General features: G+C 56.1%; 1 protein-coding gene across 3 annotated transcripts in view; it reads left to right on the forward strand.

Annotated features, from left to right (window-relative positions):
* The window catches only part of SBK1 (SH3 domain binding kinase 1), a 49,720-nt gene that overhangs the window by 15,008 nt on the left and 18,741 nt on the right, over window positions 1–15,971 (forward strand). Inside the window, exon 1 of one of the 3 annotated variants that reach the window (XM_066275557.1) lies at window positions 11,856–12,759. The exons of the other annotated variants lie outside the window; for them this stretch is intronic. The gene's annotated coding sequence lies outside the window, so the exon portion shown is untranslated. Of the gene's footprint in view, window positions 1–11,855; window positions 12,760–15,971 lie in introns of those variants that run through there. 3 annotated transcript variants of the gene reach the window in all.

A 15,971-nucleotide genomic window follows, 5' to 3' on the forward strand; every position in this document is an offset into this window, starting at 1 on the left:
AAATGGGAAAAAAAATGTTTTGGCCAGTACTTAAAAAATCAAGGCGTTACATCCTAAGATCCAGATTTCAAATTTCTCTTGAAAAATTGGAAGCTCTAAGCACCTGAGTCCACATGCCCTAATGACAGCAGTGGGCCCCAGGGGAGGGAAGGCCACCATTCCGATGGGCCAGGGCTCTCCCGTGTCCTACTGTCCCTGCACAGGCCGTTTCCCCCAGTCACCCCTCTCTGGTTCTGGTGAAGATCTCAACCTGCGACCCAGTAAAGGGAGAACTAGACAAACCAGGCCTAAGAGGGTTCGTGTAAACATTTCCACATTGCAGCCACTGGCCCAAGGCAGGCAGAAATGCCGAGAGAGAAGGGGTGGGGGTACCCCCAAATGAGAGCCAACTCTCAGGGGCAAGGAATCCCGGGGACTGTGTCCTCAGCTGGTTGTAGAATTTCATGGTTCAGGTGCCCAGGACAAACTACACACACGCGTGTGCACACATGCATGAGCACACACACACACCACCCGCCCTGTCATCTGTCAGCAGATCCTGCCACTGTCCGCCTCCCCTACAGGTCGCCAGCCTCTCTCACCTGGCTGGATGCAGGAGCCTCCTCACCGCCCCCCCTCCCCGGGAGCAGCCAGAGGAAGTCTATTAAAACCTAAGACACGCCTCATTCCTCCTCTGCTCAGATCCCTCCCACAACTCCCCTCTCACTCAAGTCAAAGCCAAAGGCTTAGGTGACCCCAAATAAACCACCCCCGTCACCTCTCGTCACCTCTGTGCTCCGTCAGCTCCGTCGCTGCCCCTAAGCATCCCAAGCGCACTCTGCCTCCCGGCCTTCGCACTGGCTGTTCCCTCTAGCTGTTTCCTGCACCTGGCCCCACCCCACATCTGCCTGGCTCCCCCTCTCACCTCCTTCAAGTTCCTGTTCAGAGGTCACTCTCCCTGGATGCTGTGTCCCCTCCTTGCTTTATTTCTTCCTGCGCACAAACCCCTGGAAGCATAATTGTCCACACATGGGTCCTGCGTGCTGTTTTCTCCGCTCACTAGCATGCGCGAGGGCAGGGAGTCTTCTGTTTTGTTTATTGCAAACGGTGCCTAGCGCACAGGAGACACTCGGTAATTACTTGGTCAATGAACGAGTGGATAAACATGTAAAATGAGGGCAGTCACAGTACCACGGATGCAGTGACACGGCGGCTGTGAGGCCCGCGCCAGATCGTGTGCCACACAGGGTGTGGCTGGCGCAGTCGCACAGGGCCCTGGCTTGGGTCTCGGGCTCTGTGGTTGGTTGGTGTCTTGCGGTCCTAATCATTTCACCTTTGAACGTGTCAGTGACGTCTGACGGGACAGTGGAGCATACGCCAGGAGCCATCCCGCCCTCCCACGTCCAGGGGGTTCTCGGCACCCACCCCTTGCCCCCACCCTGTCACCACCGTTGTCCTCTGTCTGGCAGGGGCCTGAGTATGAGAAGGTTCAGTGTCAGGTGCGCAGTGGCGCGGCCGGGGGCACCTGGGAGGATCTGCACTGGCCACACATTTACCCCTGTGCCCAGCAGAGCCTGACATTAAATAGCAAATAAGAAACACTATGACCCCGAAGGTTGAGGTCGCCGGTTCGAAACCCCAGGCTGGTCAAAGGCATATACGAGAAGCAACCGCTATGAGTTGATGTTTCCCTCTCTTTCCCCATCTCCCTTTCTCTCTCTCTCTCTCTCTCCTCTCTCTAAAATCAATAAATAAAAATCTTTAAAAAAGAAAAAAAAAGAAATACCATGGCAGGCTGAGAGAGAGGCCTGGGTAGAAAGGCTGTTTTCCTGCTTTCTGAACAAAGGGCCCTCCGTTCCGCCGATCTGGAGGGCCTCACGCCCTGCACAGCTCATCCCTGTCAAGTGCTTCACCTGCAAACTGCTGTTGTTACTCGGGACCCTTCCGTTGGAGAGAAACAGGGCCCGAGAAGGGGAGGCCCGCGGGCCCCCGAGACAGCTGGCCTTCCGAGAGACTGGCCCTGGCCCGCCGCCCACGGCCCACACCCAGGGTTCGCGTGTGGGCAGCAGGCTGAGGACCAGCGGGGGTAAGCCCCTTCCCCGCTGGCCGCAGCGGTCTCGTCCGTGAGCTGGGACCAGAGCCCTACAGCGGGGGTGCATGTGCTTTGCAAACTAAATCATGGGGAGAAGGAAATACACAGGTGGCGGTCATGGTACCCGACCTGTCGCAGGGATGTCCTGGTGCCTCTGAAAGGTCAGGGACATTGGTCAGGGCTCAATGGCTGTGCCCCCCTGACATGTGCAAAGAGAATCTAGCTTTAAGCCTTGAGGGATGGGCAGCGGGACCCGGCCTCCAGGGTGACTTCAGGCCCAGGTGCCAGCAGGACACATGGCCCTGCTGAGGGCTTCAGACCAGACCCTGGGGATGGCCGCAGCCCCTGCTGGTCACCGCCGGTCTTGGTCGTGGCTTCCGCGGCCTCCTACCCCAGGGGTGCCTGCAGACCCGGCTGACACCCAGAGACACGCGGAGGCGCCCCGTGCCCCTCCCTCCGCCCCGCCGAAGCCCCCGTCTCTCCCCAGCCCTGAATTTGAGCCATCCTCCAGGATCCACTTAATTAGCCCAGCTCATTAACTCCCACAGGCTTCTCCTCCCCACCTAATTAGCTGACTTAATTAGGGCTTAGAGACCCAGCTCCACCCAGCCCCCTCCTGCTTCTACCCCTGCCCGCCTCCCCCAGGCCCCTGGCGCAGCCACGCCTCCAGCCGGCGGGGGAACACGTGAGGCGTGAGGCGTCCGCCCTGTGTCCCTCCCTCACAGTGCCCCGCCCAGGCTGCCCACAGGCAGGAGCATGACCCGGGACAGGAAGGTGGGTGGGGAGAGGGGCGGGAACCGGATAGAATGGAACAGGTGCGAGGAGGAGGTGAGGATGGCCTGGCGTGGATGCACTGAGCTGCAGCTGGTTAGGAGCCCGGATTCTGAAGCCGGCCGGGGGTTGAGTCCCAGCTAGTGTGTGAACCACAACAGTCTCCTCCTCGCTGTGTGTCTCAGATGCGTGATGAGCATCCCCTCACCCCAGTATTACCGTGCCGGTTAAGTGAGCTGACATGTGTGAAATGCTCAGAGCGCAGCCCGGCACAGATGGGTGCCGGTGACATTAGTGGGTGGGGACAAACAGGCTCCCCCGGGGGGGGGGCGAGGGGTTGGAGGGGGGGCGGGAAAGCCAAAGGGTGCTGTTCCTAAGGGGGGATCTCCAGGCAGGCTTCGGGGTGCCAGGAGCGGGCGAGACCCAGGGACTGCACTGGGGGCTGCTGGCTGGCAGGGACCCTTGGCCTGAGCCAGGGCAGAGGGGTAAGCGGCACTCCCGGGGTGGAACGGACCGGTCCTCTCGGTTCGGGACCTCCATACTCCGTGCCTCCGTTTCCCTATCTGGGGGAACACCTAAGCTTGCAGAACACCCGGCATACCAGAGGCCTGGTCCTTGTCTGGAGACTCATCCCTGAGGAGGGAGATGACGAGAAAGCACGCGGAGAAGGTGCCCAGCTGCCCTTCGCCTCCCCGAGTCCAAAGCCAAGGAGGCGGGCTGTGCCGGCAGCAAGCGGGATGCAGGTTAGACAGAAAGCATGCCTTCCTGGAGTCGGAGCTGAGGACAAGACCAGGAAGGAGGAAGCGTGTGTCTGAGCGGCTGCTGGGCAGGCTCCAGGGGACCCATGGCCAATTAGTACCTGCACGTGAGTGTGGGAAGAGGTGGCAGGGGCCCGGCACACTGGGGTGGCCCTGTACCTATTGAGCTCAGTGTGACTAGTGTAGGGTCTCCCCGCAGTACACCGGAAGCTCCTGAAGGCGAGGACTGTCCACTGAGCCCACCCTTTTATCCCAGTGACCTGAGGGAGCGGGTGCCCAGGAACAAGTGCGAGTGCGGAATGAAGGAAGGCGTGCCTTGGCCAGGAACCCGGAGGTTCCTGAAGCTCAGAGAGGAAGGGGCCCCACGTGGGAGCCCAGGCAACCCATGCCACCTGCTCGGCTACGAGCCCTCCAGCTCCTTCCGGGGTGGGTGCTGGTCTCTAAGGAGGTCAAGGACCCCTGGGCAGGCTGAGCTCCCTCTGAGAATCCCCCTGCACAAACTGGGGGGCTGAGGAAATGGGGGACGCAGGGGAGAGTCTCTCGTTTCCCCCTGCACCGTTAAACACCTTAGAAACCCACATCTGTACTTGGTGTAGAGTGTGGGGTTGCAGTTGACAGAGACCCAAGTCCAGCTGACATTAGCACAAAACGGATTCCTGGATTACCGACCCGAGAAGCCCAGAGTCCTCGGGCACGGCCAGCTCCAGGGGCTCAGATGACGGCATGAGGGTGCTGACTCTCCGTCTCTTGGCTCTGTGGTCTGCTGTTCTGGCCTCTTCCTCCCGGAGGGTCTACCTAGGGGTAGCAACTCCAGGCTTGCATCCCACCCTCCGTCACTGCAGTGGGAAGAGAGTTCTCTCTGATCGGCTTGGCTCGGGGCACAGACCCATCTCGGAAATGATCACAAGGGCCAGGGGTCTGGTACACACTGCGTAGTGAGGGCGGAGTCACCAGCCCACCCCTAGAGCCAAACAGGGAAGCCCAGCCATCAGAACCCCTAATGAGTAAGGAAGGGTATGTCAAGGCATGTGGGTCCCCATAGAAAAAGTGGGGTTCTGCTGCTAAAAGATGAGGACTAATGATGCTGGGTAGCAGAGTTCTTTTTTTTTTAATTTTTTTTTTTTTTTACAGGGACAGAGAGAGAGAGAGTCAGAGAGAGGGATAGACAGGGACAGACAGGAATGGAGAGAGATGAGAAGCATCAATCATCAGTTTTTCGTTGCGACACCTTAGTTGCTCATTGATTGCCCTCTCATATGTGCCTTGAGCGTGAGCCTTCAGCAGACCAAGTAACCCCTTGCTCGAGCCAGCGACCTTGGGTCCAAGCTGGTGAGCCTTGCTCAAACCAGATGAGCCTGCGCTCAAGCTGGTGACCTCGGGGTCTCGAACCTGGGTCCTCTGCATCCCAGTCTGATGCTCTATCCACTGCTCCACCGCCTGGTCAGGCTGGATAGCAGAGTTCTACTCCACTTGGGCACCAAGCCAGACCCAGGGCCCCGTTCTAAGAGCTGGTCGTTTGTGGCAGACAGTGTTCCCAGCACCACGCTCCCTAGGCCACCTCCGCACTCTCCCCTCCTCCCCAGGCCCTGCTCTGGTCCAGCCTGCCCGGCCCACAGCCACAGAGCTGACGGGAGCTGGGGTAACACACGTTCTGTGCATGTCGATGCATGTTCTGTCTCTGGGAGCTCCCCAGTGGGGTTCACGGCCAGCTGCTTGTTTGCAGTGGTAACCTGCGTGATCACGCACCCCTTCACGGCCTCCCTTGTATCTCCCCTCTCTCCTCCACTCCCCTACCCGGATCGCCTGCCAGAGAAATTATTTGCTCTCCAGTCTGCTTGTGCACGGTCTGTTTCTGGGAAACCCAAACTAGGACATCTTTAAAGCCAGCGCCCCAGGGATGTGTACCAGACAGCACCTGTTTCCTTCCAGATGCCTCTCGCCCTGGGGGCGGCTTCGGTAACCCTCCCCAAGGGTAACCCTCCCAGTGGGCTGGGAGGAGCCTGCCCACTAGCCCCGCCTCTGTTCTGAGGATCCCGGAGGATGCTGCGTGCTCCCTGGAAATCAGCAGAGTGGGGAAGGTAGAGACCTGTCCTGTGCTCAGCCCACGACTTCCCAGAGAAGCAGCCACATCCAGCCCTGAGGGGCTCAGGGGTTTAGAGCCACAGTGAGCAAGGGGCGCGGGTGACAAGGGACCAGGCAGTCAAACGTACTTCCCACTCCCGTGGGTCTCAGAGTGAGAAATGAGCTCATTTCAGATAGTTCTTGAACCTGGCTTTAGAAAACAGAATCACACAGTGAAAAAGTTATTTGGGGGTTTTTTTCCCCCTTTTTTTTTTTCTCAAGATCTCATTTTAAAACACTTCGCCTGAATTAATTATTTTGGGGGAAAAAAAAGTGACAAAATAAAGAAAATGAAAACCTGGGCAGATATACAGTTGGAATCAATGTTTACATTGTATCATATTTGTGTCAGCTATCTTTAATCTAAAGAAAGAAAGGAAAAGAAACGGCAAATAAGGATGAATTCCATGGGCCGCAGTCCGGGCCACATCCCCGGTTTCAGTCCCAGGGAGCGCTACCACATGCCCAAGCGCGGGGACACTCTTCCCCGGCCAGTCGGCCGGCTTTCCGCTGCCAGGAACACGATTCCCTTTAAAGCAGCTCCAAGTCCGACTGGGCAGCCAGCCCTGCGACACTGCAGAGAAGGAGGCTCTTCCCTCCCCACGCGGCCATCACAGCGTCCTTCCCATCATCACTGGCACCCCGCTGGCCGCGGTCACACTCCTACTTTGACCTGAGAGGCGGGGAGCTCGTCAGAACTCTCACTGGAACACTTGCTTCTCACTTCAGAATAAACCCTGCAGAAGGCACCGCGAGCGTCAAAGCGCCGTCGCCTCCAGCGGCCACGTGTCCTGGGCTTCCCCGCGGTCTCCCTTCTGATCCTGACCGTTCGTGGGTTCTGGTGGAACTCTGGGCTTTCCTTCCCAGCAGTGGTTTGAACTGTGTCTCCCAGTGGCCCTGCGAGCTCCTCCTCCTGGCTGTTAGCAGTTTCTTCTGTAAGCTTTGCCCCAAATGTCATCCTCCTCCTCTTCCTAAACCTGATCAGTTCTCTGAGCTACTCAGTCACCAAGGCAACCAGGGTCCCTGATTATGTTGCATGTGTGCCGGTCACCAGCAGCGATGTCCTGGGCGTGATGGTGGCCACTGGGGATGGGGGTCCTTTCTATACAACGGGACCATCGTAATTCAGACCAACAAGCCAGTATGCCTTCTCTCTGTCATAACTGGGGACATGAGCAATAAGGGGCATCAGAGAACATGGAGCACACTGGGGACACCCCAAATGTCACCATCCCCCCACCCCACCCCTGCATGGAAACTATCAATAAGGCCAGAATGGAGCACTTTCAGTACAGCTGATAGTTACCCAAGCTCAAACCTGTGAAATGTTCTGTGGTCCCCAACCCCCAGCCGCGGACCAGTACCGGTCCATGGGCCATTTGGTACCGGTCCACAGAGAAAGAATAAATAACTTACATTATTTCCATTTTATTTATATTTAAGTCTGAACGATGTTTTATTTTTAAAAAATGACCAGATTCCCTCTGTTACATCCGTCTAAGACTCACTCTTGACGCTTGTCTCAGTCACGTGATACATTTATCCATCCCACCCTAAAGGCTGGTTCATGTACATATTTTCTGACATTAAACTGGTCTGTGGCCCAAAAAAGATTGGGGACCAATGGTCTAGAGGACAGAGACTACAGAATTCCTTCCCCACCCCCACCCCCAACAGTAGCAAAAACACTGACACACTAGTAAATATAAACTGCCGCCAAAGGAAAGTTGCGTGATGGCCAGAAGTCCTGGGTTTCTGGCCTCACGTGCTTCCTTGGGAAGTCAGGGGGCTGCAGCTAACTACGGAGGGGCACTGGGACCCGCCAGCGTTGAAGAGGGTGTGGGCTCAGGACCCAGGAAATCTAAGTGGAGATCTCTGCTTTCTGATGTCTTCCCTGAGTCATTAGGGAAATCAGAGCCTAGGTTTGTCTTTGTGTTCTGCTGTCTAAATGATACCCACGGAGACCCTCTCTGGAAAGGCAGCATCGCTGTGAATACAAACTTTGAGCTGGCAAGAGCGGATTGTCCCTGGGTGTGAAGGGGGGAAAGGCTGTAGCATTACAAACAGCTGCTTTAGCTCCTCTCTTCAGATAGGTTGTGTTGGTTCGGTCCTCTGAGAAGCAGGCCAGGATGGGGTGAGATAAGCCAGCATTTTATTTGAGGAAATGCTTGGGGGAGGGGATGCGGAAGGAGTCGGAAGGGGCTGGGAGAATCTTCAGACCGCAATAACTGCAACATTTGGAACAGAGGGGGTAGGAGGAGTCTTAGACCGCCAGCCCAACGTTAAGGAGGTTTCAGTGAAGCCAATGGGAGTCCTTGATCCCAAGCTGCCCATCAGAGAAGGCCCTGTGTCTCCAAGGAGACTCTGCTGTGCAGTCATTGTCTGGTGTTGGTGAGGACAAAGCCAAGTAGAGCCTCCCCTGTGAAGGGGAGAGAGACTCCACCGCGACTGCCCTCGGAAGTCACCGTCTCTGCAGTCAGAGATCAGGGTGGCACATTTTTACAGCCTCCACACCCTGACCCTTGTGCCACACGGATTCTTCGCGGATGCTGTGAGCCTCTCTTTTTAAGGGGAAACCTTGAAGAGGGAGCTTCATGGTACAAACCACTGCTTCTCTCTCCCTCGCTACACTTGACCTTGGGGCCATAACTGGCAGTGATCCTTTCCCCTTTCACTCTCCATATCCACTCTCAGTTAGCCACACCCTCAACAATCACCTTGGCAGGTCTTGATGGGTCACTCTGTGGTGTTACCCCAACCTTCTGTCCCGAGGGGTCTAAACTCTTGGTTATCATAATCAGTGGATCACTCCAGTGGATCACAGTGATTTCAATATTTCTCTCTGCTCCCACTTTGTAAAAGCATCCCTGCCTTCTTTTAGTAACTGATCAGGGTACTTCTAGAAACTTCAGTAAGTTAGGGTTAGTTACTGAGGGTCTAGTAACGCTCACAAAGGATGATCGGTTACTCCTGCCTGGACAGTGACCCTGAGCTGCTTTTCTTGCCTGCTGGTCCTAGAACACATGGAGTTCAAAGTGTCCTGGCAGCAGGCATAGCTTAAATTGTAATGGGACCCTTGCTGTGTCCCCTGGTAGGAGTGCGTCCCCTTTGATGTACCAGGACTTCCCACCCTGCAGAGCTCAGGGTGACGGACTTGATTACCACATGCACTTTGACAAACGTTTACCAATCGCATGGGTAGTAATCAAATCATTTGTTGAGGAATTTGGGAAGATGTCTACAGGAGGTAATCTTGAACTATGTTACCCTTGATGACCATGACTGGGAGCATTTCAAGGCCTGATTCTACCTCCACCCCTCTCAAGGCCTCAGTTTCCTCACCTGTATAAAGAGGAAACTGCTCTCTAAATTCTAATATTCTGCCTGACCAGGCGGTGGCGCAGTGGATAGAGCGTCAGACTGGGATGCTGAGGACCCAGGTTCGAGACCCCGAGGTCACCAGCTTGAGCGCAGGCTCATCTGGTTTGAGCAAAAGCCCACCAGCTTGGACCCAAGGTTGCTGGCTCCAGCAAGGGGTTACTCAGTCTGCTGAAGGCCCGCGGTCAAGGCACATATGAGAAAGCACTCAATGAACAACTAAGGTGTTGCAATGCGCAATGAAAAACTAATGATTGATGCTTCTCATCTCTCTCCATTCCTGTCTGTCTGTCCCTGTCTATCCCTCTCTCTGACTCACTCTCTGTCTCTGTAAAAAATAAATAAATTAAAAAAAAATTCTAATATTCTGGGACTCAGTGGTTAAACAGAGGAGTCATTCCCTTTCCTCTCCCTCTTTCTCTAGCCTTCCTCCACTGCAGGCCCAATGACTTGTTCTCCTCCATTAGTTTGTTTCGGGCAATAAGGCTTTACCTGAAGAGGATTAGAACAAACTTAGGGTGAACTTTGAAACCTGGGAATATTGGTGGGACAGGGAAGAGTGAGAGAGGAAAGGGAGATGGAGAGGAGGCATCTTGGAAGATAAGTTGTTTGGGGAACAAAGAAGAGGGGAAAGATGTTCCAGACAGGAAGCACAGTGTATACGGCACAGAGGTATGAGAGAGCAGGTGTGACCTGAGAAGCTGGCTCAGGTCAAGGCTGAATGGAAACGAGGCAGCCTCCATAAAGGACCCCAAAGGCTAAGGAGTTTGGACACCAGGATAAGGAGGTTAGACGTTTACCTTAGAGCAGGGGTCTCAAACTCAACTCAGCATGTGGGCCGCAGAGCAAGATCACAGCCGTTCGGCGGGCCACACTAGGTCTACAAAAGGCAACTGTTATGCAACACTTTTCAGTGTCACAAAACGACCAGAAACTGTAATTCGTGGATTAGTCTGCGGGCTGCACAAAATTGTTCGGCGGACCGCGAGTTTGAGACCCCTGCCTTAGAGATACATGGGAGTCGTTGGCAATTCTATGTAGAGGAGCAACCCTGTACACTTCGTATTTTACAGAGCTGATGGGTACATAGGAGTTGGATTCTGGGGGCGGGGGATAGTATAGGTAGAGGCAGGAGGGAAACAAGTTAGGAACTAAGGAAATGTTCTTAGTAGCACAGGTTTTGTATTGATGGCCCCCAAAAATGTTTCATTTGGAGAAATTCAGTATTTCCGAATTTTGGAAATTTGTTTCAAACATTTAAGGGTAGAGGATGTTTTGTTGCAATATGGATTCACTGCTTCTGTTGAAAAATCACCTGGCCTGACCAGGCGGTGGTGCAGTAGGTAGAGAGTCGGACTGGGATGTGGAGGACCCAGGTTCAAAACCCCAAGGTCGCTGGCTTGAGCACGGGCTCACCAGTTTGAGTGCGGGGTTGCTGGCTTGAGCGTGGGATCATAGACATGACCGCATGGTCACTGGCATGAGCCCAAGGTTGGTGGCTTAAGCAAGGGGTCACTCATTCTGCTGTAGCCCCTTCACCCTTCACCCCCCACCCCCACCCCCGGTCAAAGCACATATGAGAAAGCAGTCAATGAATAACTAAGGTGCCGCAACAAAGAATTGTTGCTTCTCATCTCTCTCCCTACCTGTCTGTCTGTCCCTATCTGTCCCTCTCTCTGTCTCTGTCACACACACACAAGAAGAAAAATCATCTGTTCACAGAGGGCCCACAAGGCTCCAGTTTGCTTCATCTCCACCTTTTCCTGTCATCTTACACGTGGCCCTAGTCACTAATTATGTAACATATAGGCACTTGAGTTTATAATCTCTGGTTCTAAAACTAGAAACAGTCCGTGGTTGGGGAGAATATGCTGGGTGGGGAAAAAAAAACAAAAAACAAAAATGGCTTGAACAAAGAGTTTGAAGAAATAGGGAAGATGCAGGGTGTTGGGGACTTTCTCCTTAGGGAAACTGTGGCTGGAGCTGCACGGATGAGGCAAAGAAAGAGACAGGATAGGGCCTGGGAGGATGAGCTCTCCTCTCTCCTCTCCATCCTCATCCACCTCCCTTCCAGTCCCAAACACACAATGCTGCTTTCCACCTGGTAGTGCCTTTGCACATGCTGCCCCCTCTACCTGGAACTCCCCTTCTTCCCTCTATCTGGTGAGCACTGTGCATCCAGGACTAGTCACTGCCATTTACAACAGGGGTCGAGAACAGGCCGTGGGCTGGCCACGAACCCCAAGGCTCCTGTTGACGACCTCTTCTCTGGGCAGGCTGTTAGTTCTCTGAGGTCTTGCTCAAACAGGATGGATGGATGAATGGATGGGTGACTGACAGAGATATATGAATGCATACCCTACTGCAGAGCTTGGATTTCCCTCCTTGAAACAGACAGGCTCCACCCCACAAGAACAGTCTGGGACAGTCTGGGGCAGTCTGGTCCCGCAGGGGCCAGGAGGATGGACCAGGTGACCCTCTCAGACTCCCCTGAGTCCTTTCTAACCTCGTTCCCGCCCCCTCCTGGGCTCTGACCTAGAAAAGACGGGGGAGGGAGGACAGAAAGGAAGCCCACAGGCTCTAGGACCCAGCGAGGCCGGAAAGCGGGTGGGTGCGCCGTGCGCTTCCCTCCGCGCGGGGAGACTCTGCGACCCGCGGCGCGCGGCGGGGCTGCGCGGCGGGCGGGAGAGCGCGCGCCTGGGCTAGTGCGCGTGCGCAAGGGCGCGCGCCAAGCGGGGCGGACAAAGGGGCGGGCGGCGGCGCGCGGCCCGGAGGGTGGAGCCGCGGGCCGAGCGGGCAGGTGCGCGCGGGTCGGAGGGCGGAGCCGCGATGCCGCGATGGAGCGCTGCCCGGGCGGGCGCCGGAACCGGGGCCGGAGCACTAGGCGGAGCGCGATCTGGAGCCACAGCCAGAGCCCGGACCAGGCCGGGGTCCGGGACCGCAGGACCGGGTTGCTCGTAGCGGCGGCGACGGAGCCCCCCAGCGGCTGAGGGGCTTCCTCCCAGCCCCTTGCGGGTGGCGGGGACTCAGCAAGTCCCCGCAGCCGGGGACCGTGGGGATTCCCCCACCACATCCAGAACCCAGAGAACCCCAGGACAGCGGGTGGGGGGGTCTCCAGATCCAACACAGAACGACTCCCCAGCTGGGGAAAGCGAAGACTTCCTCGGTATTCAAAAGACAGCGACGTCCCCACAGTACCGCGAAGACTCCCCCCTCTTCAATCCGAGCGACCCTCAAGACCTAGAACGCAGTGACCCTCCTGTCCGGCGTTTCGGGCACCCCCTCTCAAGATCCTGGTCAATACAACTCCACACCTCAAGACCCAGCTCAGAACGCCCCGAGAGCAAGGAATCCTACATCCCCCCAATTCTGGTACACAGAAACCCCAAATCTAGGAACCCGAGGACGGCAAGAGCTATCCCTCACCAGCAAGAGGCCTCGGGGACACCCCACCACACACACACACACACACACACACACACACACACACACACACACACTCGCAAAGCTCCAGGACCCGGGCGACTGAGTCCCTTGCGGCGCCCTTCGCATCCCAGCCCATGGTTGTGGCGCCCTGAGCCCCCCCCCCCGGGCCGGGCTGACGGAAAGCGAGACGGCGCCCAGGCCCCCTGCCGCGGCGTCCCCGCGGCCCCAGCCCAGGTAAGCCGGGCCCAGGTGAGGAGCAGCAGGTGAGTGGCCACCGAGGCCCCTAGACCCGCAGATGGGGAAGGAAGGATCGGGTGCACACTGCCCCCTCCCCAGCGTCGCCATGGAACAGAGGCTGAAGGACGTCCCTTTGTGTCTCGCTTGGAGGAGCCGCCCCCTCCTCCCTTCCCCCACCCTAGCTTTGGGGTTGTGGCCCGGCTCTCTGGCCCCACTGGGGCGTGGTGGCAGAGCGTCTTTGCTTCAGAGAGGGAAGAAGATAGAGACCCCCCCCCAAAAAAAAATCCTGGGAGCCTGGAGCTGTGGGATCTTCAGTCTTTGGAGTATATGTACCCCTCCCTCCAGACCAGGCTGAGTTCTCAAGTGAAGTCCCCCCTGGGTGAAGAACTGGGGTGTCCATAGGTGAAAGGACCTGTTTTGTGTGGCCCTAGGCTGATGGCTGGGGCTTTGGGTGTGTGTCTTTGTCTGTGAGAGGGTCGGGAATGGGTGTGTTGGAGAGAATGGGTGGGAATCCCTTATTTTCTCTCTGATTCCACTGTCCCCTACCCAGGCCACGGTAGGCATATTTACCTAGGTCACTCTGCTCCCGGACAGGACAGGGAGAGGGCAAATCCTTTCCAAAGTGAGGCACTGCTTTCTGGGGACAGGAGATGGTTTCTGGATGAATAAGCCATTTCAGGTCAGGCACTTTTCTGTCCCCATGTGCCCCTACGGCAGCAAACCCAAGGCCTTCCCTCCTCCTCCTGACCTCCAAAACAGCCAGGGCCAAACCTCAGATTGGGTCAGCGTGTCCTAGACAACTAGACAACCGAAGGACCATTGCAGGTTATTACTTTAGATTTCCAGGATGTAGACAAGGCAGAGCCTCATCCTGGCCCTCAGTGAGGTCCTGAACCCCAGGCCCTGCAGCCAATGGGAAGATAAGAGGCCTGGGGATGTTATAACCTGAAATTCTGGAAAAGCAATCCTGAGAAGGGACTGAATGGTGCCAAGGAAACACTCTGGGCTGCTGGGGTTTCCGCCAGTCCCTTCTCTCAGCCCTCTACAGGCAAGCAGCAGTGCTGAAGAAGGCAGGATCTGGGTACAGGTAGCCCCACCAGGAGTTTCTTTGTTCATTTATTCATTCAACAAACTGTAGCCAGTGTCTGTGATGTACCAGGCATTGTAGTCAGGGTCCTTCTTCTCACTTCAGCCTGATCTTTCTTGATCTTCCCTGTTCATCAGACCCCTGGGGTGTTCTCAGTTTGCCCAGGCTGTGCTTGCCTGCTTGCTTGCTTAGTTGGAGGGAGGTGGGCCTGGTCAGGAGCCTGCTCCCCATTGTACTACAGACTTGGGGCCCTGAGCCTGAGTGGCCATTTCCTCTTTCCCTCTTTGCCCCCACCCCACCTGCTACTGGCCTTGACTCAACGGGGAGTAGGAGATCAGCAGGAGAAAGGGTTGGAGGGCTGTTCTGGCCAGCTCTCTGGCAGCCCCTCCTGTAAATTCAAGGACAGCCGAGCCCCCTCTTGCCCCCCAGCACAGGCTGTGGTGGAGCCGACTGCCGGAAGACTGGGTGATCCCGGGCAAGCTTGTGGCAGCTCTCAGAGACGATGAGAGAGGGAGCCCTCGGTAGCTGTAGATCACAGTAGGCCTCAGGAAGCATCCAGACGTGTCCTCTCCGTCTCTTGGGAGAGTTCATTTCCCACAGTGGGTTTCCAGGAGCCTAGGGCTTTGTCGGGTGACCCACAGGCAGGAGAGGAGTGAGAGGCTCAGGAGCAGAGATTTGAGTCCCCGTGTCTAGGGAAAACTGTCAAGAGGCCAGAGGGGGACGGGGAGTAAGATCCCCTTTCTCACTAACCTGCAGTGGCCCCGTAGTTAGTAGTGAGTCTGGACTGAATCTCAATCAAAGCCTCTGGCAGTCTGGCCCTGACCTGCCTCCCAGATGTCATCTCCCACTGTTTACCCATCATCCTCTGCTTCCCCTCTGGTTCCTCTCCCCCATGTCCCCTAAGTCTCACCCTCCCTCCACCATGAGCTGTTCCCTGACCTGAAAATCTCCACTCTTGGATGGCTCAGAAGGAGCTCTCTGCCTCTACCTCCCCTTTTGATCTGACCTGGACGGGCACAGAGCGGAGTGCTGCATTGACTTGGCGGATGGGTTGGTGGCTTGGGGACAGCAGCACATGTCTACATGTGCGGTGAGAGTTTGTCTCACATCTAGATCCTGAGCACCAGGAGGTGGACCAGATCCGCCCCCACCACATTGGCTCTGTCTAACCCCGGAGCCCAGCATAAGAAACCACACACGTAAGACTTCGTCTAGACACATTTTGATGATCCAAACAGTGTTTTACTCACATTTGCATTTGTTACTGATGCTAAAAAACAAAACAAACAATTTCACATACAAATTTTGATTTTTGGATTCCATTGGAAAAAGCAGGTGATGTGGAGAGCCCAGGCGAGAGCCGAAGAGTGGTGATGACACCCTTAGACAGGGCGGCCTTCTCCAGCCTGGCCCGCGCCCTGCCTGGCTTGTTTGCTCGGTAAAGTCACCTGCCGGTCCCTGCTGCAGGCCTGGGATGGAGGCCAGAGCATGTTTGCTCGTGGGTGACCTTCGTCCGTGTGTGTCTTGCACGTGTAGGTACTCCCCGCCTCCCCCATGGCCGAGTCGGAACCTACACAGAGCAGCCTCCCTCCCTCTGGCGTCTTCAGGCCGGGGTGCAGGGAGCCTGCGCCCCTTCCACCAAAACAGCAGGAGCCTGGTCCCACTCTCTACCCTTTGTCCCAGCTGGTGCCCCTTCGCCTTTGCTAGAAGGGTTCAGCCACCCAGAACCAGTGTTAACTGTCTCATTTACCCAGGAGCTTAGTTCAAGGTTCAGGCCCAGGTCGTGCTGAGGACTTGGGGGTGGAGGGGAGGACTGCTCTCTGGGCCTTGGTTTACTCATATGTCGGAGAGGAATTGGAACCTATAAGCGTCCTCTTGGTTCTAACTTTCTAGGACTTGAGAACAAGCTGCTGTGGTTTGGGTCAGGCAGCAGAGGTGGGGGCCCAGATTCAGAAGTCTCTCAAAAATATCGACATTCCCTAAACATTTAATGAAACTGATGGGTGTTGTTGCCAAGTAGCTGGGCCAGAGGCCAGCACCGGGCACCGGGCACTTAGCATGGCACTGGAAGGGAGTGTGCTGTCTTCCTGGATGAAGGTCTGCAGTGGCCCAAGGTTGGAGT

The sequence above is a fragment of the Saccopteryx bilineata genome, chromosome 4 (genome assembly GCF_036850765.1).
Source record: "Saccopteryx bilineata isolate mSacBil1 chromosome 4, mSacBil1_pri_phased_curated, whole genome shotgun sequence".
Classification (NCBI taxonomy): Eukaryota; Metazoa; Chordata; class Mammalia; order Chiroptera; family Emballonuridae; genus Saccopteryx; species Saccopteryx bilineata.